Genomic DNA, 22,950 nt, shown 5'->3' with positions numbered 1-22,950 from the left:
ATCCCAGAAGCATAGAGACTCATAATAACAAGATAGTAAACTGTCAAAAGTTACTCTGAACATCCTCTCAATCTGGGCTGTCATCACTTTTAACAGATAATGATGGAGATTATTGAGAAAATTTCCAGAGATGGGGATCAATAATCCATCTGAAAAGGCAGTGTAGCTTAGTGATAAAAAGCATGTTTCCTAGAGCTGGACTGTCTGGATTCAAACTGTAATTCTGTTGCTTGCTAACCACATGACCTTTGAGCAAGTTGCTTATACTTTTTGAGTCTCTGGTTCCTCATCTGTGAAAGGGATAACAACAGTATCAACTGTGAGGATTGTGATAATTCTGAGTTACCATAAGGGTTAGCTCAGTGTAAAGTCTCTCTGTAAACCAGTAACAATCATCAGAAAGATCTTCATTACACCAGTTTTCAAAGTACATGTCTTGTTTAACTAATTGTTTCTAGTTATGAAATCTGAAGCAGACTTAACTTTTTCAATAATTCTTTCCTCCTATAACCTCCTACCACTTTTCTGGCCTATGTTTTTGGTTGAATTTACACTGCTATAACATTGTGATTATTATGTGTATTTCTTGAAAAGAGTGCCCCCTTCTTATTCATAATTGCTCCCTTCATGGTCACATACTTTGTTTTAATGATTTTATTTATTTGTCAGAGAGAGAGAGAGAGGGAGAGAGAGAGCACAAGCCGGGGGAAGAGCAGGCAGAGGGAGAAGCAGGCTCCCCACTGAGCAAGGAGCCTGATGCAGGATTCGATCCCAGGACCCTGGGATCATGAGCTGAGCCAAAGACAGACATTTAACTGACTGAGCCACCCAGGCATCCCAGTGGCCCCATATGTGATACCTGATGTGGGATATTTGCTCAAGTACTGTATACTGAATGACTGGCAACCCTTCCAATTTTTAAAAATAATTCTTATGTGCCTTCTCTGTGTTCTGCTCTCAAGCTAAACATTTCCAAAATTTTCACTAATTCCTCACACGTCATCATTTTAGCCTCCCGCTCAGCTTGCTTTGAACATATTCCAGTCTTTCAAAGATCCTTGTAAAATGTGGCACCCAGAACTGAACCTAATATGCCACATATGGCCTGACAAATACAAATTCCTGAGTATTCTGGAATTATCAGTTCCTTAATGTGGACATTATTCTTGTATAAATGCAACAAAGAATAAAATACATTCTGAAGAATAGCTGATTTATTAGTGTTCCACCATGAATGTGTTCTCTCAACAGATGCAGTTCATATGGAAAAGCATTCATCATCGACACTCAAAATGTACACATAGCTTTTTCTTTCTTTTTTTTTAATAAAGGATTGAGGCTGACTTGATACCTAAATATCTACATGCTTCTAATTCACCTTGCTAAGGTCACCTAGAGAGTCATATGGTCATGAATCACTATTAAAGAATCTAAATCTGAGCTGTACCTCTCTCGAGGGTATGTTTTCTGCCACTAAACATACATATATAATACATTATATAATCTACTGAAAAATTGGGCAATACCTAATATTAGTTCATGAGTTATATAGGCCAACATCTAATCAAACAAGGTCTCTTCATTTATTTTTTCAGCTTTACTAAAATATGAGGCAAAACTACATATATTTATACAACATGATGATTTGATATACATATATATGGTGAAATGATTACCACATGACCATATGACTCTCTAGGTGACCTTAGCAAGGTGAATTAGAAACATGTAGATATATTTCTTAATATGTCAAGATCTTGAAAAAGTTAGTGAATGTAGAAATCTTACCATGTGAATTTCTCTTGTGAGAAATCAGAGCTTGGACCAGCAACAATGAGATCAAAAGTGTCCTTAGGATAGTAGTAAGCGCAGGCTGAGTAAGCATTATGCTCTCATCATAATGCAGAAAGTTTTCTATTATTTTAATCTGATCCCCATTGGAAGATATCCATTTTATCAGTTACAAGATGGATATATGAAGAACTCAAAATCCCTCTGGGACTGTCATCTACAGTGACAAAACAGAATAGAAACCACAATACTTTTCAAACAGGCTTATGAGGATATTATTGAAGTGAAATCTTGTGTTAAAATTTCCCCTGGACTGAGAAACATGAAATACTATAATCAGAAAATGACATAAGTGAAAAACATTACATTTATGGGCGTTAAGCCAGGGTTTTGAAAGGAGACATTATAGGGGAAAAAAAAAACATAAAAGAGGAAATTAAAGTATCAATGCCTTTGGCATCCATTTAGGGCACTATTCATAGAATAGTGTGATTTTATAATGATTTAGGTCATTCCTCCATATGATACCATTAGGTAAAATGACAGTATTTTCCCCCATGTCACTGATGAAGAGATTTGAGCAGCATTTCAACAGTCTCATTTCAACTGGCAGAAAACATAAGGCTGCTTCTGGTAGCACAGTGTGGTGAATGCTCCGATGCCCCTTCAATTCAAGGAACATGAAAATCCTGGACAAGAGCATTAATTCACAGCTTAGCTATAAAGAGAGAAAAAGATATCTCTAGTTTCCAGAAGCAGAAAGGAAGTCAAAACTAGAGTGTTAACTCTACAGGTTGATATCACGGTGCTTTAGGATGTTATCAAACCTGCAAGTGGGCTCTGGAAGCATGAGGCTAAGGTTGTAATGCCCACAGAGGGTGTGGTCTTGTGCCCATATGAAGTCTGATGCAAAGAAATGGAACTGAAATCTCTTCATAAATCCCTGCATTAAAGGGAACTAGAAAAACTACACTTTCTGGAATAGAAAGGCAGCAAGGAAAATTGTCATCTGCCCAGTCTTCTGGCTGGGAAATAATTAAGAGTTCTCTGAGAAATCAATCCTATGCTCTGCCACACATGTGTGGAGATTCAAATTCTTATCCCCTGCGAAAAAGAAAGATCCCATGGTTTGACATCAATGTCTGATATGAAACCTCTGAGGTCCCTGTCAAAGGACAAGGAGTATACACAAACCCAGAAACCCTTTCAAGGAAAACAACTGTCCTTAAAAAAAAAAAAAAAAAAACTTAAAAAGTAATTTCCCCAATATATTTTCTTTTTTTTTTTTTTTTAAATTTTTTTGAAGATTTTATTTATTTATTTCACAGACAGAGATCACAAGTCACACAGAGATTACAAGTAGGCAGAGAGGCAGGCAGAGAGAGAGGAGGAAGCAGGCTCCCCGCCGAGCAGAGAGCCCGATGCGGGGCTCGATCCCAGGACCCTGGGATCATGACCTGAGCCGAAGGCAGAGGCTTTAACCCACTGAGCCACCCAGGCGCCCCCCCAATATATTTTCTAAAGCTAGGGTAATTTTGATATTCTAACACTAAAAGATAATAAGGGAAAACAAAATAATTATACCAGTCTCACTTAGGAATATAATGTTAAATCCTAAATGGCATATTAGAAGACTGAATAGGGGCACCTGGTGGCTCAGTGGGTTAAAGCCTCTGCCTTCAGCTCAGGTCATGATCCCAGGGTCCTGGGATCGAGCCCCGCATCAGGCTCTCTGCTCAGCGGGCGGGGAGCCTGCTTCCCCCTCTCTCTCTGCCTGCCTCTCTGCCTACTTGTGATCTCTGTCTGTCAAATAAATAAATAAAATCTTAAAAAAAAAAAAAGAAGAAGACTGAATATATCATTTTATTAAACAAATCCAAGAGTCCACTTTCATTAGCACCTTAAACAACCCTACCATGGAAAGCCAAAAACAATGAGTGATATTTCTGTTTCTCAATCATCACTGAGCTAAGAAAAAAGTAATAAATCTCTCAAATGCCAAAAACAAATTGAAAGAACTGCCACAGAGGGGTGAGCAACCTCATAAGGCAGTTTTTAAACGGGGGCCCGGCGCTGAACTCTTGATTGCTGAAGGAAAAATAACTCCCTTGGAATTTCTAAACACACACTGATCCTAAACAGGTGAGTTTACAGCTGAATTTCACACTACGCACAAGGAAACATAAAACCTCCCCAGAGGAAGGACCTTTACCCCAAGCCTAAGGAACAGCCATACAAATACAATGTCACAAAGATTATGCGACTATAATAAAAATTCTTAAGATGTTACACACGGAAATGAGGCATCATGATCAAGCCAGAAAAAAGGCTACAAATACACAAATATTCCATACAAAGGAATCATCGGATACATAATATAATTATTTTTTTAAAAGATATTTATTTCTTTGACAAAGAGAGAGTGAGGGAGCACAAACAGCAGGAGTGGCAGAGAGAGAGAAAGAAGCGGACTCCCCGCTGATCAGAGAACTGGATGTGGGACTCAAATCCACAACCCTGAGATCACGACCTGAACTGAAAGCAGCCACCCAACCGACCAAGACATCCAGGTGCCCCTAAAATAATGATGTTCAAAATATCTTAAGAAATGAAAGAAAAAATTTAAAATACCACCAAGAACCTATAAAACTAAGCAAATTGTTTAAAAAATCAAATGGGATATCTACAAATTAAAAATACCATAAAATTTAAACTTTAAGTACACAGGATCAGCTAAATAATACATTCAATAGAGATGAAGAAAAACTAAAAATTGATAGATATGAAAAAATTATCCAGAATATATAACAGAGAAAAAAGGTAGTGAATATATTGGAAAGAAAAATGGAAAATAAAGTAAGAAGGCCGACTATCTCTGAATAATGTTCTTTCATTTTCTCTATGCTCCCCATCTGGAAATATAACTCTAGATAAATTAAGAGAGAATTTTCCAGAATTGTTGAAATATACAAGACCTCAAAGTCATTCTGTCATACATGAAACGTTCTTTAATGGCTATACATTTTATCATGAAGCAAATAAAAATTTGAATAATTTGCACTCATATACAATATGTTCTCTGACATAAAGTAAAAATCAGCAATAAATGCTAAATAGGAAAGCCCTGTATATTTATAAATTGGAAAACATATTTCAAACAACTCATGAGTGAATTAATTAACCAGACTGGAAAGACAGATGATAGGTACATAGGAAAAATACTTAAAATGCTCTAAGTCAAGTATCTGTACTAGGGATATAGAAAGGCTGAAATTGAGGACCCAAACATACAATTGAAAACGTCTGAAAATGAACAACAGAATTTAAGGAAGATAAAATGAAGAGAGTGCAGGTACAAAGACAAATTAATAAATTAGAAAGAAAGAAGAAAACAAAGAGAAAATCAACAGTATTATTTGAAAAGATTAACAGAAGTGACAAAAAGGAAAACCAAAATCAAGCAAATTAAAAAGGGGGACATTAAAAATGTTACAGAAAATAAGAAGTTGAGAAGATGAAATATACAACTACATGTCAATACACATAAAACTTAACTCACATAAACACATGTATACAAATATTATTAAACAATACTGACACAAAAAGATATGGGAAATATAGTCTTTCATTTTTTTAAAGATTTTTATTTATTTGAGAGAGTAAGAGCTAGAGAGAGAGAGCACACAGAGAGGGAGAGGGAGAGAGAGAAGCAGGCTCCCCAGTGGGCAAGGAGCCTGATGTGGGATTCTACTCTGCAACCCTGGGATCATGACCTGAGCCAAAGGCAGATGCTTAACCAACTGAGCCACCCAGGGACCCCAGGAACTATGGTCTTTCAAAATAGCTAAACAGTCAAAGAAACTGTATCAGAGCTTTAAAATTTTACCACAAATAAGATTCCATGCTCAGCAAGTTTTACCAGTGAGATCTAAGAAAAATTTTACCAACTTACTGAAAAATATTCCAAGGACTAGAAACATGTAAAACAGTCTACTTGGTTATAATAATCAAAATCATTGGGGCGCCTGGGTGGCTCAGTGGGTTAAAGCCTCTGCCTTCAGTTGAAGTCATGATCCCAGGGTCATGGGATTACACGCATCGGGCTCTCTGCTTGGCAGGGAGCCTGCTTCCCCCTCTCTCTCTGCCTGCCTCTCTGCCTACTTGTGATCTCTGTCTAATAAATAATTAAAATCTTTAAAAAAATCATTATAAACTTGATACCATAAAGCAAACCAACAAACAAAAGAAAGAGTTTTTAAGAATGACCAGTCTCACTATCAATCTAGAAAAAGAGTATACTGTCTTTTTCTGTAAAGAGCCAGAAGGAAAATAATGTAGGCTCTGTGGGCCAGAGAGTCTCCACTACAACTACTCAACTGTATCCTTATAGTACAAAAGCAGTCAAAAACAATATGTAAATGAGTGAGCAGAGCTGTACTTCAGTAAAACTTTATTTACAAAAACACGTTGTGGTCATGCCCTGCCATCCACATGCCAGGTACCTGCGCAGCTCAACTGGGTGGTGCCAATGATGAACGGATACCTTACAAAAGCTCAGCCCACCTGGCTCAACGCAGAAAGCCTCTGGAGTGGTACTCCCAGAACTGACATTACTTAAGACTACATCTTTGCTTGGCTCTGTCCCTTTTCCTTCCATAGAGTGCTCTCTCAATAATTCATTTGCAACCAAACATCGGTCTGCTTTTAGTTTCCTGAACTAAGATAGAAGTGTACCAAGAAATGTGAAAAACCATAAAATATAGTTAAATTAGGTTTGTTCAGGGATATAACTCACCCCAGTGACAGACCTAAAGAGAATACGAATTTCAGTAGCATTTAAATACATTTGATTTTTTTCAATCTACTAGCAAATTTCGCAAATAAAGGAACTTCTTTAAAAGCAAACATCAAACTCAAGGCGAAATGAAGGAAATATTCCTTTTAAGATAATAAGTAGGATAAGAATGTCCACTATCACCACCTCTCCTTAGCACTGTAATGGAGGACTTAGCTAAACATAGAATGATTAGAAAGGAACACACAAAATTATCATTATTCACTTAACTGTCTATATACAAACTCAAAAGTAATGATTAGACCTACATAATTAATATAAGAACTTAGCAAGTTTGCTGGGAAATAATTAATACATAAAAATAAACTATACCCCAATCTATACATACATAAATCTTACAGTTTTTTAACTTTACAGCAGCAACAAAAATAAACCTAAGAATAAATCTAACAAAAGTTGTACAGTATCTTTTTAGAGGTAACTGCAAAGCTTATTATTAAAGAAAACCTAAATGAATAGAAGACTGATTTGGAAGACACAATAACATAAATATGTAAAATATCCTCACATTATTTTATAGTCCCAATTTAATTTTATTTTTTTTAAAGATTTTATTTATTTATTTGACAGACAGATCACAAGTAGGCAGAAAGGCAGGCAGAGAGAGGAGGAAGCAGGCTCCTGCTGAGCAGAGAGCCCGATGGGGGGCTCGCTCCCAGGACCCTGGGATCATGACCTGAGCCAAAGGCAGAGGCCTTAACCCACTGAGCCACCCAGCCCCCCCCATTTAATTTTAATCAAAATTTCACCTGGTATGAAAGAACAATGCAATATTTATTCATGTCATTAAGGTTATTTCACCATTACCAGATAAAACATAAGGGGAATATGTTTAAGAGTATGGATTTGGCAATTAGCTGGTGATGGTTAAAAGCCCAGCTCCACCGCTAAATGACTGTGAGACTTCAATAAGTTTATTTAACCTGTCTGGACCTTGATTTTTTCATTTATAAAATGAACATAAAAGTATTTACCTAATAGGGGTGTTGTGAGGATTGAGTTAATAGGTGTAAACCACTGTGAGAGTTAATTTTGTGTCAACGTGACTGAGCCAAGGGATGACCAGATAGCTGGTTAAACACTACTCCTGGGTGTGTTTGTGAGGTTGCTTCTGGGAAGAGATTAGCACGTGAATTGGCAGACTCAGTAAAACAGATGGCCCTCCCCAATGTTGGTGGGCCTGTTCTATTCCATGGAAAGTCTGAATACAAGAAAAAGGTGAAAGAAGGTTGAATTTTCTCTGTGACTGACTGAGCTGATTTCTCAGCCTTCTGACCCAGACTAGAATCTATACCATAGGGCTCTCAGGCCTTGAAACTACACCACTAGCTTTCCTGCGTTTCCAGCTTACAGGCAGATCATCAGACTTCTCAGTCTCCGTAACTGTGTGACCTAATACCTATATCCTATTGGTTCTGCTTTTCTGGAGAACCCCAATATGAACAGCTGTATAGCTCCCGTGTTAGCCTCAAGATGTGCTCTGGATCCTTCGAAACTCTGCTCTGTGCCCCCAGAGGGCTATTCTTTATGGACTGAATCCATAGCTTCCCTAGCCTTCAGGCTGTCAGCTGGGTTCAGCCAAAGAGAGAGTGGCAAGAAAATGGAGGGAAAAAGCAGCACCAGGGCATACTGTTTGCCCTGGTGCAACCCCCAGCCTCCCTCCCACAGACTCCTATGGATTGCCTGCTCTCCCCGATGGGAATCCACATTTCCTCTCAAGCCGCTGTATCCAGAACCTTCAGAACTGTGGCAGTATGAGCTCCCCACTGTTTCTAGCCCAGAGGTACAGCAAAATCCTATGTTGTTTTGCCTAAAGCATAATCACTACTTTGCAAGTAATCAACTGCCATTCTATAGCATTAGAAAATGTACACAACCAATTAGATCTATTATTTATTTTTTAAGATGTTATTTTTAAGTAATCTCTATACCCAACACGGGGCCTGAACCCACAACCCCGAGATCAAGAGTCCCATGCTCTACCAACTGAGCCAGGCAGGTGCCCCAGACCTATTATTTTAAAAAAATAAAAATGACAATATTTAAAAGACATCCAGGAATAAACCTAATAAAAGATGTGAAACATAATGGGCAAATTAATAAAAGTTTACTGATATAGACAGACACAGTAAATGCTAACATTTTTAGATGGGCAGATTATGTGTACAGAGAAAGATCATATATTGTAAAGATGTCAACATTTTCTTTATAAGTTTGGTGCATTTCAAACAAGTAATACTTTTGAAGGAATTAAGAAACTGATCCAAAAATGCATATGGAAATTTAAAAGGGCCATAATGGCAAGATAATTCTGAGGAACTCCAGAAAGGATACTCTGTATAAGACATATGGCTTATTAAAAGCATACAGTAATTTTTTAAATGTGATGTTGGCAAAACTTTAGGGATAATCAATAAAACAATGGCAAAAAAGTCTATAAATATGTTAACATGCATATACACATATGCATACATGCCAAGAATTTGGTATAAGAGAGATGACATTATGAAGGCATGGTGGAGAGAATGTGCTATTGGATTTTATAAAGGACACCAACACATCTGGCCATTCATACGGAAAAATGCTTTTTTTATTGCTTATGCTACACAAATCTAATCTAAATCAAAACCTGATGAGAAGAATTAAAACATAAAAATATTAAAAGAAAATATAGGAAATATGTTGAGGTAGTAAATGAGAAGACAAAGAAGACCCAAAAAAGGAATTGAGAATGAATAAAAATTATGAATTTAACTTTGGCCAAATTAAAATCTTCTTTCCAAAGATGCCATAAATAAAGCTAAAATATAAGCGACACTGCGTGAAAAGATGCTTGCAATGATTCTAATTCTTATGAGTTCAGTATTAGCATAAAAATACAGATATAAATATACACATATATAGGTAAGAGTATTTACAATATGTATATGTATGTGTATATGCATGTGTGTTTGTGTGTCTGTGTTTAACAGAACAAAAATCCTGAATGGCTAATGGCATAAAAAAGTTACTCTAAATTTCCTCACCAACCAGAAAAAAAATAATTATATGAAAATTTTGATGTCATTGTCTATCACTCTGACCCACATCTACTTAAAATGTCTAATATTACTAAGTGTTGACAGGAAAATTCAATAACATACACTTTTATACACTGTTTCAGGGAATGTAAAATGGTTGTTTTATAAAATTTATAGCCCAAACTTTGGGAAGATCTCCTTCTCCCTTCTGTCATAAATTAAATCTTAGGTTTCTGTAAGGCAGTGAATACAAGTTTTTTAATTCTAAGATACAGACAGCAATCAGAAAGATTTACAAATACATTTCTTGTTTGCTACTCAAGAAAACATTAGGTAGTATCACGATCTTGCACTTTTCACTTTCTCTTGATGGGGTCCCTTTCCTTTAGTAATTTTATACTTAATAGTAGAATTGTTTAGACTTCACTTTTAAAATCAAATCACCTGATATTTATAACCAGGTGATATTTATTTATGACCACCTCCTATTTATCATGTGGCAAAAACATAAAATACCATTAAATACGAAGACACATATAATTTACAATAGTAATGCACAAGTCGGAAGAGAATATAATTAAGTCCTAAAACAAAATAAGTACTTAAGCCTGCTTTCTATCTACAAAATTATTCTGCCTCTCAATGCTGATATGATGGTAGTAATTTCATAAGCCTGGTTGAAAAACTAATCTGAATTTGAAAGAAATTTCCATTACTTTTCTTTTAGCTCCAGAATGCAGTACATAAATTGGAAATATTCACTTGTCAAAAATAGCATTTCCCATTTTCAGTTCTATTCTAATTTCCATCCTAAAAGTCATTCTCTGTGTGTGATACCATAGCAGGACTTCTAGTTGTGCAGCCTGACATTAGGAGAAGGAAAAGATACCAAACTTGACAAAGGAGGAAGCTCTCCCTGGCACAGAAGGCATTTCTAAAAATTGCAGGACTTCTCCACAAATAGTATCATTTAAATAATCCTTTTAATAAATGTCAATATCTAACACTCTAGATAAAAGTTTCACCTACTTTTATTTCCCAACTCTCAGTCACAAATTACAAAAAAGCAATAAAGTCAACAAAATCTGCTATAGTCCACTTATCCGGCTTGAACAAATTCTCAAGACAGTAAGACGTTTGTAGATGTATTTCGAGATGTCACATTGTTTCAAAAGGCTCTTAAAAGGTTCAAACAAAAACAGATGAAACTGGAGTAAAAATGTAAAATCACCCTTTCTTCACAGTAACAACGTAGTACTTTGGCCAAATGGTTATCATAGCTATCTTGGTACATATATCATTAAAATAACCTATGCATCACCAAGCACACTATCAGTGATTGTTTTTAGGAGGTTGTGTTTTGTTTTTGTTTTTAAGTAGGCCCCCCACACAGCATGGGCCTTGAACTCACAACCCTGAGATCAACAGTTGCATGCTCTACCAACCAAGCCAGCCAGGCACCCACTGTTAGATTTTTAAGGTAGATTTCCAGAACTGGAATTGCTGAATCAATGCACACCCATTTAAAACTTTGGGAAATTTTGCCAAGCTCCCACACAGGGTTTGTACCAAGCTACATTCAAATCAACAGTGTATGAGAATCAGTATACGCTCACCCCTTTGCCCCTACTGTCAATCTTTAAAAACTCTACTGTGTGGCAGACAAACATGAATATGCATTCCTTATCTGTGATGTCAAAGATCTAACCAGAGATGTACTGGCCCTTTGAAAACTTCTGCTGATATCTTCCTGATCATATGCTTCAACCAACCGTCTGTTGTTATAACTTATGGAACTGAACTGAATCTTACTGTAATTCAATAATGTCTCAATGTTATGAATGTTTATCCTTTCCTGAATATGCAGCAAATATTTCTGTTCACTCTACATGGAATTTTTAACTTTGCATTTGCTTTGATCAGACAAAAACAGTTCCTTTTTATATAATCAAATTTAAATCTTTGTTCTCCTTATATCTTTGACATTCGGAGTGTCACCTAAAAAACTGAATTCATAGGCACCTGGGTGGCTCAGGCAGGTAAGGATCTGACTTTTGGTTTCTGCTCAGGTCCTATCTCATGACCCATGGGATCGGATCGGGCCCTGGGTTGGGCTTCACGCTGAGTGGGAGTCTGCTTAGGTACTCTCACTCTCTGCCCCTTCCCTCCATCACACGTGCCCCCCCCCAGATAAATAAATAAATCTTTAAAAAGAAAAAGAAATTGAATTCAAGAATAGAAAAAAATATTGTCATATTTTCATCTAACCATAACAAAAATGATGTAAGCCTAGAATCCACCTAAAATGTATTCTCATACATGGGGTGAGGTAGATAATTGTCTTTCCAAGAGTACGGTCAAATTATTATGATACCACTGACTAACCCTTTCTTTGCCCACTGATAAAAAATGGCATCTTAAGCACTTACTAAGACTTATATATACACATATACATAAAATACATGTATATGTATATATGTCTTTCCAAGTGTACGGCCAAATTATTACACCACCATATAATAATATATATGGTGACATATGTGTATACATATATTATGTATGTATCAATATATATGTATGTGTATATATGTGTATAGTATATATATATGAATTAGTGTCTGAATTTTCTGTTTCACTGCCCTATTTTTCATACATTTAGCACTATCAAACTTCTAATATGTTTCTTTATAAAATCTTTGCACATAGTAGAGAAATCTTCATTTGTTTTTTCACTACACATAATTAGTTAGCTTTATGTAATCTTTCTTCAAGATAATTTGAGAATCCTATCAAGTTGTATACAACAGTGTTTTATTAAAATTGCATTTAATTTTACACTGATTCAATTGTTTCCTTTTAATAAGAATCACGATGTTTGTAGCACATTTAAGCCACAGAGCTTGAATTCTGCTATGGTTTCAATAGTGGGGTAAGCCTACTTTAGTCTATACAAGGTTACATTTTCCCTTTTTAAGTTTTTCCTTTACATCCACCAATAGGGCTTTATCTGTATATCTATAAAAGTCTTCCACAATTTTGGTTAATTTATTCTTATGTACATACTTATTACTTAATTCCAAACTGCACTTTAAATGATTATTGGTGCTAATATATTGGAAAAGATTCTCTGTATATTTGTCTTGTACACTGGCATCAACTTTTTTAAGATTTCTGATCATTTTTTCATTTTTCTGATATTTTTAAATTTTTTTAAATTTCTTTTCAGTGTACCAGAATTCATTGTTTATGTATCACACAGAGTGTTCCATGCAATACGTGCCCTCCATAATACCCACCACCAGGCTCACCCAACCTCACACCCCTGCCCCTTCAAAACCCGCAGATTGTTTTTCCAGAGTCCACCCATAGTCTCTCGTGGTTCGTCTCCCCCTCCCATTTCCCCCAACCCCCTTCTCCTCCCCATCTCCCCATGTCCTCCGGTTACTTACGCTTCAGAAATAAGTGAAATCATATGATAATTGACTCTCTCTGCTTGACTCATTTCACTCAGCATAATCTCTTCCAGTCCCGTCCATGTTGCTACAAAAGTTGGGTATTCATCCTTTCTGATGGAGGCATAATACTCCATAATGTATATGGACCACATCTTCCTTATCCATTTGTCCGCTGAAGGGCATCTTAGTTCTTTCCACAGTTTGGCGACCGGGGCCACTGCTGCTATGAACATTGGGGTACAGATGGCCCTTCTTTTCACTACATCTTATCTTTGGGGTAAATACCCAATAGTGCAATTGCAGGGTCATAGGGAAGCTCTATTTTTAATTTCTTGAGGAATCTCCACACTGTCTCCCAAAGTGGCTGCACCAACTTGCATTCCCACCAACAGTGTAAGAGGGTTCCCCTTTCTCCACATCCTCTCCAACACACGTTGTTTACTGTCTTGTTAATTTTGGCTACTCTAACTGGTGTGAGGTGGTATCTCAATGTGGTTTTGATTTAAATCTCCCTGATGGCTAGTGATAATGAACATTTTTTCGTGTGTCTATTAGCCACTTGTATGTCTTCATTGGAGAAGTGTCTGTCCATGTCTTCTGCCCATTTTTTTGACATGATTATCTGTTTTGTGTGTGTTGAGTTTGAGGAGTTCTTTATAGATCCTGGATATCAGCCTTTTATCTGTACTGTCATTTGCAAATATCTTCTCCCATTCCGTGGGTTGCCTCTTTGTTTTTTTTGACTGTTTCCTTTGCTGTGCAGAAGCTTTTGATCTTGATGAAGTCCCAAAAATTCATTTTTGCTTTTGTTTCCTTTGCCCTTGGAGACATATCTTGAAAGAAGTTGCTGTGGCTGACACAGAAGAGGTTACTGCCTATGTTCTCCTCCATGATTCTGATGGATTCCTGCCTCACGTTGAGGTCTTTTATCCATTTTGTTTATCTTTGTGTATGGTGTAAGAGAATGGTCAAGTTTCATTCTTCTCCATATAACTGTCCAATTTTCCCAGCACCATTTATTGAAGAGACTTTTTTCCACTATATAATTTTTCCTGCTTTGTCAAAGATTATTTGACCACAGAACTGAGGGTCCATATCTGGACTCTCTACTCTGTTCCACTGGTCTATGTGTCTGTTTTTATGCCAGTACCATGCTGTCTTGGTGATCACAGCTTTGTAGTAAAGCTCGAAATCAGGTAACATGATGCCGCCAGTTTTATTTTTATTTTTCAACATTTCCTTAGCAATTTGGGGTCTCTTCTGATTCCATACAAATTTTAGGATTATTTGCTCCAGCTCTTTGAAAAATACCGGTGGAATTTTGATTGGAATGGCATTAAAAGTATAGATTGCTCTAGGCAGTATAGACATTTTAACAATGTTTATTCTTCTGATCCAAGAGCATGGAATGGTCTTCCATTTTTGTGTCTTCTTCAATTTCTTTCATGAGTGTTCTGTAGTTCCTCGAGTACAGATCCCTTACCTCTTTGGTTAGGTTTATTCCCAGGTATCTTATGCTTCTTGGTGCTATAGTAAATGGAATCAATTCTCTCATTTCCCTTTTAATTTTTTTTAAAGATTTTATTTATTTATTTGACAGAGATCACAAGTAGGCAGAGAGGCAGGCAGAGAGAGAGGAGGAGGCAGGCCCCCTGCTGAGCAGGGAGCCCGACGCGGGGCTCGATCCCAGGACCCTGAGATCATGACCTGAGCCGAAGGCAGAGGATTTAACCCACTGAGCTACCCAGGTGCCCCCTCATTTCCCTTTCTATATATTTTCATTGTTAGTGTATAAGAAAGCAACTGCTTTCTGTACATTGACTTTGTATCCTGCCACATTACCGAATTGCTGTATGAGTTCTAGTAGTTTGGGGTGGAGTCTTTCGGGTTTTCCATATAAAGTATCATGTCATCTGCGAAGATAAAGAGTTTGACTTCTTCGTTGCCAATTTGAATACCTTTTCTCTTTGTTGTCTAATTGCTGTTGCTAGGGCTTTTAATACTATGTTGAACAAGAGTGGTGAGAGTGGGCATCCTTGTCGTGCTCCTGATCTCAATGGGAAGGCTGTCAGCTTTTTCCCATTGAGGATGATATTTGCTGTGGGTTTTTCACAGATAGATTTGATGAAGTTGAGGAATGTTCCCTCTATCCCTATACTTTGAAGCATTTTAATCAGGAACGGATGCTGGATTTTGTCAAATGCTTTTTCTGCATCAATTGAGAGGACCGTGTGGTTCTTCTCTCTTCTCTTATTGATTTGTTCTATCACATTGATTGATTTGTGAATGTTGAACCATCCTTGCAACCCAGGGATGAATCCCACCTGGTCATGGTGGATAATCTTTTTAATGTGCTGTTGGATCCTATTTGCTAGGATCTTGTTGAGAATCTTAGCATCCATATTCATCAGTGATATTGGTCTGAAATTCTCCATTTTGGTGGGGTCTTTGTCTGGTTTCGGGATCAGGGTAATGCTGGCTTCATTAAAAAGAGCCTGGAAGTTTTCCTTCTGCTTCAATTTTTTGAAACAGCTTCAGGAGAATAGGTGTTATTTCTTCTTTGAAAGTTTGGTAGAATTCCCCATGGAATCCATCAGGTCCTGGGCTCTTGTTTTTTGGGAGGTTTTTGATCACTGCTTCAATCTCGTTACTAGATATCAGTCTATTCAGATTGTCAATTTCTTCCTAGTTCAATTTTGGAAGTCTATAGTTTTCCAGGAATGCATCCATTTCATCTAGGTTGCTTAAGTTATTGGCATAAAACTGTTAATAATAATTTCTGATGATTTTTTCTATTTCCTTGGTGTTAGTTGTGACCTCTCCCTCTTCATTCATAATTTTATTAATTTGGGCCTTCTTTCTTTTCTTTTAGATTAGTTTGGCCAATGGTTTATCAATCTTATTCTTTCAGAAAACCAGCTTCTAGTTTCATTGATGCCTTCTACTGTATCTCTAGTTTCTATCTCATTGATCTCTGTTCTAATCTTGATTATTTCCCTTCTTGTGTGTGGAGTTGGCTTAACTTGTTGTTGACTCTCCAGTTCTTTAAGGTATAAAGACAGCTGGTGTATTCTGGATTTCTTTTTTTTTGAGGGCTTGGATGGCTATGTATTTCCACCTTAGGACCGCCTTTGCTGTATCCCATAGGTTTTGGACCGAAGTGTCTTCATTCTCATTGGTATCCATGAATTGTTTAAGTTCTTCTTTGATTTCCTGCTTGATCCAAGCATTCTTAAGCAAGGTGGTCTTTCATTTTCTCATTTAATTCTTTTGGATATCGTATATAGAAAATCATACAATCTGCAAAGGATGATAGTTTTCTCTCTTCCTAACATGTACGCTTCCCTTTTATTTTCCTTATTTTATTTCCAGGAATTATGTATGTAATATTTGATAGTAAGAATCAACCTTATTTCACTCCTGATTTTTAAGAGGAAGTATTCGGTAATGTTAAAAAAAAAAAAAAAACCTGACCTTGGTATGTGATCAAATTTGGTAGATATAACTGATCAAATTAAGAAAGATTCCTTTGTTCCCAATTTGCTCTTAAAAAAAAAAAAAAGAGGTAAGGGATATTTTTGTAAAATGCTTTTTCAACATTTGTTTTCCTCTTTTAGTTTCAAAATATAGCAGTGCACATTAATAGATTTCTCAGTATTGAGTCAATCTTGTATTCTAATAATAAAAATTTTTTTTATCTTACTACAGGAAGGATTCAGTGTGTTAGTATTTTATTTAGAACTTTGTGCCCTTATTGATATTGTCTGAATGGTGTATCTGTCTGAATGTGTGTGTTTGTGTTTATGTGTGTGCTGCATGTGATCTGTCCTTATTGATTTGCTGTTTCAGTCATAGGTAAGCCTCAGAGAATGAGTGTTAAAAATGTCAGTCTCTTTTTCTATGCTCTGAAAAAAAATTTATATATCACCCTCACTGAGGGATTAGTAGCACTGACCTTTAAACACTGAGTGGGTTTGGTGTTTATTTAGGGAAGAAATTTTACCAACTTTTTCATTTATTGCCTGGTTGCTTATATAGCCATGTTTTCTATCACTTCAGCCTAATTTGAGTGATTGATATTTTCTCAGGGAAAAAAAAGTAATTTCTCAAAATTTTCTAGTGCCTTGACGATGTAATAGAAGGAACTATTTTTTTAAATGTTATAGTGTATTCCACACCCCTAGCTATGAGTCACTTCTCCTTCTGCGAGCATGTTCTCTCTCTCTCTCTCTCTCTTTCTCTTTCTCTGTTCATCCAAATCTCAAAATAAACCTAATAAAACTTAACTATTCTACTTCTCTTTCCAAAGAAACAACTTTTGGGTTCCCTACCACTTTATCCCCAATAATTCACTTACTTATTTTCTTACTATTTTTTTAAAGTTTCATTCTGCTTGTATATCTTTTATATTTGGAATATACTTTAATTAATGTGTTTGAAGCTATACTTTTTTAAAGCAAAAATGTTTAAGGCTATAAATTTTTTCCCTGAATTCCTCTTCAGCTTTACTTGAACATTTTGATATGAAGTATTCCCATTTTTCTTCATTTTTATATTTATAATTTCCATTATGAATAATTATTATGTACTACCCTTCATTAAAGGACAGTTTAGAGTTTAAAGCTATCCTGTTGTATTTTCCATTTTTATCGCATTACATTAAATGAATGTAACTTTTAGAGGTTTTTCCTTTTCTTTTTTTCCTTTTTTCTAATTTTTTGGAGATTGTTTTGAGTTATTGCACAGAGTTGATTTTTCCAAACACATTGTAAAACTTTTATTCTCAGTACACATCTTTCTTTGTTATTTAAATCCTTGATATCATTATGTTTGGTCTACTTAATCTATCACATTTTAATGCACACTACTGTCCTACTAAAATTGTAGACTGGTTAATTTCTCCTTAAAATTATTATTCACATTTTCCCTTAAGTATTTTATATTATTTAGTTTTTTTAGTAGGCTCTATGCCCAACATGTGGCATGAACTCACAAGCCCTAGATCAAGAGTTATATGTTTTATTGACTGAGTCACAAAAGATTCAAGGCCACTGTGTTTGTTTTCTTGGACTGAAATTTTTATCAATATGAAATTGATGTCTACTTAATGCATTCACCAGGAGTTCTAACTTGTCTGAGATCAATACTGCATTATTTATTTTCCTTTTGTAAGCAATACTAAATATCTTGTGATTCTGTCACATTTATCCACTTTAATTTATTCCATTTTAAGCTCTTTATGTTGAAATTATGGTATCCCATTTTCTTCTAGTGATTATTATCCCATTGTACTGATTTGTCTTTTTAACCTAACATATTTTCATTTTAAATTACACAAAAATTTAAACAAACGTGGTATTCTACAACAGCTTACCATTTAACAACCAATTAGATTTAACCGCCATTTATAGAATAAATCACCCCGCATCAGCAGAATACCCATTTTTTTCATGGTCAAATGGAATAAACACCAAGACAGATCAAGTCTTAAGTCATAAGACAAACCTTAACAATTTTATAAAGATTGCAATCATTCAAAGTATGTCCTCTGACCACAATGGAATTAAATGATTTTTTTCTTTTTTAGGATTTTAGTAAGTGATCAGAGAGGAAGCCACAAGGAAAACCAGAAAACATTTTAATGGAATGAAAAATGACTTTATTCTTAATTACCAGAAACTGTAAGCAGCCTAAAAGTCTGTCCATTAATGATGAATAAATTAACTGCAAAACATCTATTACATGGAATACTACTCAGCCATAAAAAGAATGAATTTCAGATGTACAAGAATTCTGATCTACACAAGAACAGGCTGAATCTCAAGTGAAGGATGCCAGAGTAAAAAAAGCTACATACTGTACACTGCGTAACTCCATTCATATGACATTGTGGAAAAGGTACATGTATAGAAATGTAAAAAAATTCAGTTTTCCAGGGGCCAGTGGGGAAGTGATTTTAGAAAGACAGCACAAGGGATAGTGTAGGATTAATGTAAATCTTGTATCTTATTTCTGGTGATTATCATGCAACTGTATTCATTTGTCAAATTTTTAGAAAAGCAAAAGAAGTATGACTTCTGTCTTTAAATTTTAAAAAGGAATAAAACCTAAGATTATATATGGGTGGCAAAAATATTCCAAAGTTATCTGGGCAAAAGCACTTCAAATTCCTTTCACTAGTTTTTCACGCTCTCTTATTCAGGAAATTGAAGCCAACGACCCCAGAACAAAACAAAACAAAAAACAAGGGCAGAGAAAGAATTACCATACCTTCATGATAGTTTCAAACGAAGAAGAAAGAAGAAAGAAGAAAGAAGAAAGAAGAAGAAGAAGAAGAAGAAGAAGAAAGAAGAAAGAAGAAAGAAGAAAGAAGAAAGAAAGAAAGAAAAAAAGAAGAAAGAAAGAAGAAAGAAAGAAGAAAGAAAGAAGAAAGAAGAAGAAGAAGAAGAAGAAGAAGAAGAAGAAGAAGAAGAAGAAGAAAAAGAGAGATGGCAGCAGAAAAAAAATCACTGCAATTCTCTTAAGGTCCTCTTTCTGCCCTATTTTATTGTGGGGAATCTCTTACTCCAGCATCATTTCAGGAACACCCAGGAGTGACCCACTTGTTCATTATGGAGCTACAGCCCCCTCTGTTTCCAATCTGTTGAGTTTCCCCCCGGTTCTGAGTGGTACCCACTCTGCTGTTCCGCTTGGCCATGAGAATTCCTTTTATCTTTATAATTACACTGATTGTGGCTGACACACCAGCTCTTTCTTTGGATGAATCATTCCAGCTAGAGGTGGCCCAGCTCTCGCTCTGGGAATCAGCTGTTCATTCCCATCTAATAGGCATGATTAAGTTTCTTTGATCCCTACACCCTCCTTTGGTAACCCCAGCAGCTGGAGCCTGAAGTCTTGGATTACAAACTAGAGTCTGGAGCCCCAGTGCCTCCTCACTGGAACAGTGGACAGAGACTGAAAGTACCAACTCAAGTGTCAACGAAATTAAGTAACAAAAGAGGCAGGGCACTTTGTTTTAAATAGAGGGAAGCTGCTATCTTCAGTGACCAAATGCCTATCAGTGTCACTTTAAAAATGGTTTCAATAATTTTAAACTGTAACTGTGCTAAATTTTCTAGGTGTTACTAATAGAGAAGAAAGAATATAGGTTAGAATCAAACAAATGGAAGCTTGTCCAAGATCCCTTCAATAGAAGCCTTCCTCCTCCTGACCCCCTGTCCGCCCCCACTGCTTAAATGACAAGGGTGCAGTGAGCCCGCTGTGACCTGTGACTGCCCAGTAAGCACTCACTGATGCTGCAGAAGAGATGGCCCTGTACCTGTACCTCTTCCCTTCTCCCTCAGATCCTTGCTGAATGTTAACTCCAGGAGTCAACAGCTCTGTAGAAAAAGGGTAGGAGGCTGAGTCATATTTTAGTCATACTTCAAAAGAGTAAGAAATAAATCACACTACAGTTCCCTTCTCGTGTTATTCTTTCGCCTTTGATGAACCCGTTAATCAGATCCTTTGTAGTTTGATTATATCAATTCACAGATGTAAACACTAGATTTTCAAATTCAGTTCAGTGAAATGCTAAGCTTTTTTTTCTATCTGTTTACATGGAAAATTTATAACTTTCTGGCAGATAACATGAAACACAGAATTAGCTGAGGATATGTGAGAAAACAGTTGAGTGGCAGCACAGAGACCATAAATATTTTGCTTATTATTCACATTTTATGTTTTCTCTTCCACATTTTTTCCATAGGAAATATCAAGGAAGAAAGCTTTCCATAGTGGGAAAGCATGACATTGTTGCCATATGTGGAACACTTAAAACTTATGTCTCATCTGCAAAAATATGGCTGAAACATGAAGAATGAGTGGGGAGAGGGATTGCATGGGTTCGTGCCATGACGGGATGATGAGTGTCTTAAGCTAAGGCTCCTTCACCATTTGCTCACATTAAAGATAACATACAGGTAGACAGGCCTTGGTTTAGGAATCTCCTACATGAAGGCTGTTAGATAGGCTTTAGAAATGAATAAAATTCCTGTGGTCAAATACCACTGCAACCCCTGAATTTTTTCATCCTTATCTCTGCACATCACCCACCCTACCAAAAACTTCAGCATGCCAGAAATGACATGCTAAAAAAAAAAAAAAGGAGCAGCAAGCTATACTGCAGGAATCATCCATGCAATAGTCATTAAGAGCTTTGCTACAAATATGACAATACAAATGCCCTACCTTTTGAGTACAATAGTACCCTTTATCTGCAGGGGATATGTTCCCAAGACCCCCAGTGGATGCCTGAAACCATGCGTAGTACCAAACTCTATATATACTATGATCTTTCCTATACATATATATGATAAGGTTTAGTTTCTAAATTAAGTACAGCAAGAGATTAATAATTAAATAGAAGAATTATAACAATATAATGGAAGTTATATGAATGTGGTCTCACTCTCAAAATAGATTATATACTGTACTTATTCTTTTTGTGCTGATGTGAGATGATAAAATGCCTACATGATGAGATGAAGTGAGGTAAATGACATAGGCATTGTGATGTAGCACTAGGTAGGCTGCTCTGGACCTTCTGAGACTAAGTCAGGAGGAGGATCACCTGCTTCTGGGACAAATGACTGCAGGTGACTGAAACCATGGAAAGCAAAACTTCGGATTAAGGGGGGGTTACTGGATTGACATCAGTGGGGTTCAAGGCAGGCCGCCCTAAAAATGGCCACTTCAGCATGTTATTTTCAAGTAACGTCATTTAAGAAGCAGCTGGTGCAAGGACCACAGACTGACCTTCCTCTGTCCCCTAGAAACCAAGAAAGGAATCTCTTTCCTGCACCAGGAGGTAGAGAGACATCTTTATCACCAGAGACAGAGAATTCAGGACTGAGAAGGCTGTATAAACAAAGCTTGTTATTTCTTCACCAATTTACTACCCCTAGCCCAAACTTCTTGGTCTTGTCAATTCCTCACAAATTTATCGTTGATCTAAAAGGTATAAAAAGCTGCCTGCTCTGGTGATTTGAGTTTCATATTTTTATGAGCTCCCATGTGTACAAAATTAAATTTGTTTTTCTCCTGTTAATCCATCTTGTCAATTTAATTAGACAAGCCAAAAAATCTAGAAAGGAAAAGGAAAATTTACCTGCCCTACAGCATCCATATGGAGAAGAAAAATGAGCAAAACTCTTATTATCCAAACTCACTGCCTGAGGGGACTATACACTGACTAATATTAGGATTTAAATGAAACCAACATGGCTTTTTATTTTGTACACACAGAAAATGAACAAGGCAGGAGGGAGGTGCCTGGATGGCTTGGTCGGTTAAATGTCCGACTCGTGATTTTGACTCAGATCATGATCCCAGGGTTGTGAGATGGAGCCCCGCGTCAGGCTCTGCGCTCAGTGGGAAGTCAGCTTGGGATTCTCTCTCTCTCTCTCTCTCTTCCCCTCTGCCCCTTCCCCTACTCAGACACTCTCTCACTCTCTCCTTCTCTCTCTCCAAAATAAATAAATAAATTTTAAAAAAAGAAAGAAAGAAAGAAAGAAAATGAATGAGGGAGGGAGAGAGAAGGGGACAGGAGTAAGTAGATGTTACTTAAAGATTGGTAGCTATAGCAGCAGGGAGTGTATTGTGCTTGACAATGGATCTTTCCAAGAAATCTCTAATTTTGCAGCGGAAGTCTCATTCCCGCCCTCCTCCCCACAATTCCCTGTGTTCATGTAAGATGATGCCACAGTCCTCTGGAGAGACCAGATCCTCTCCCCGACTTACTGCTGTTTTCATTCTGGCTGTTTGGAAATGTGTTCCTATTGCTGCAATG

The sequence above is a fragment of the Martes martes genome, assembly GCF_963455335.1.
Source record: "Martes martes genome assembly, chromosome: X".
Lineage (NCBI taxonomy): Eukaryota > Metazoa > Chordata > Mammalia > Carnivora > Mustelidae > Martes > Martes martes.
Note: the sequence above shows the minus strand (reverse complement) of the source record.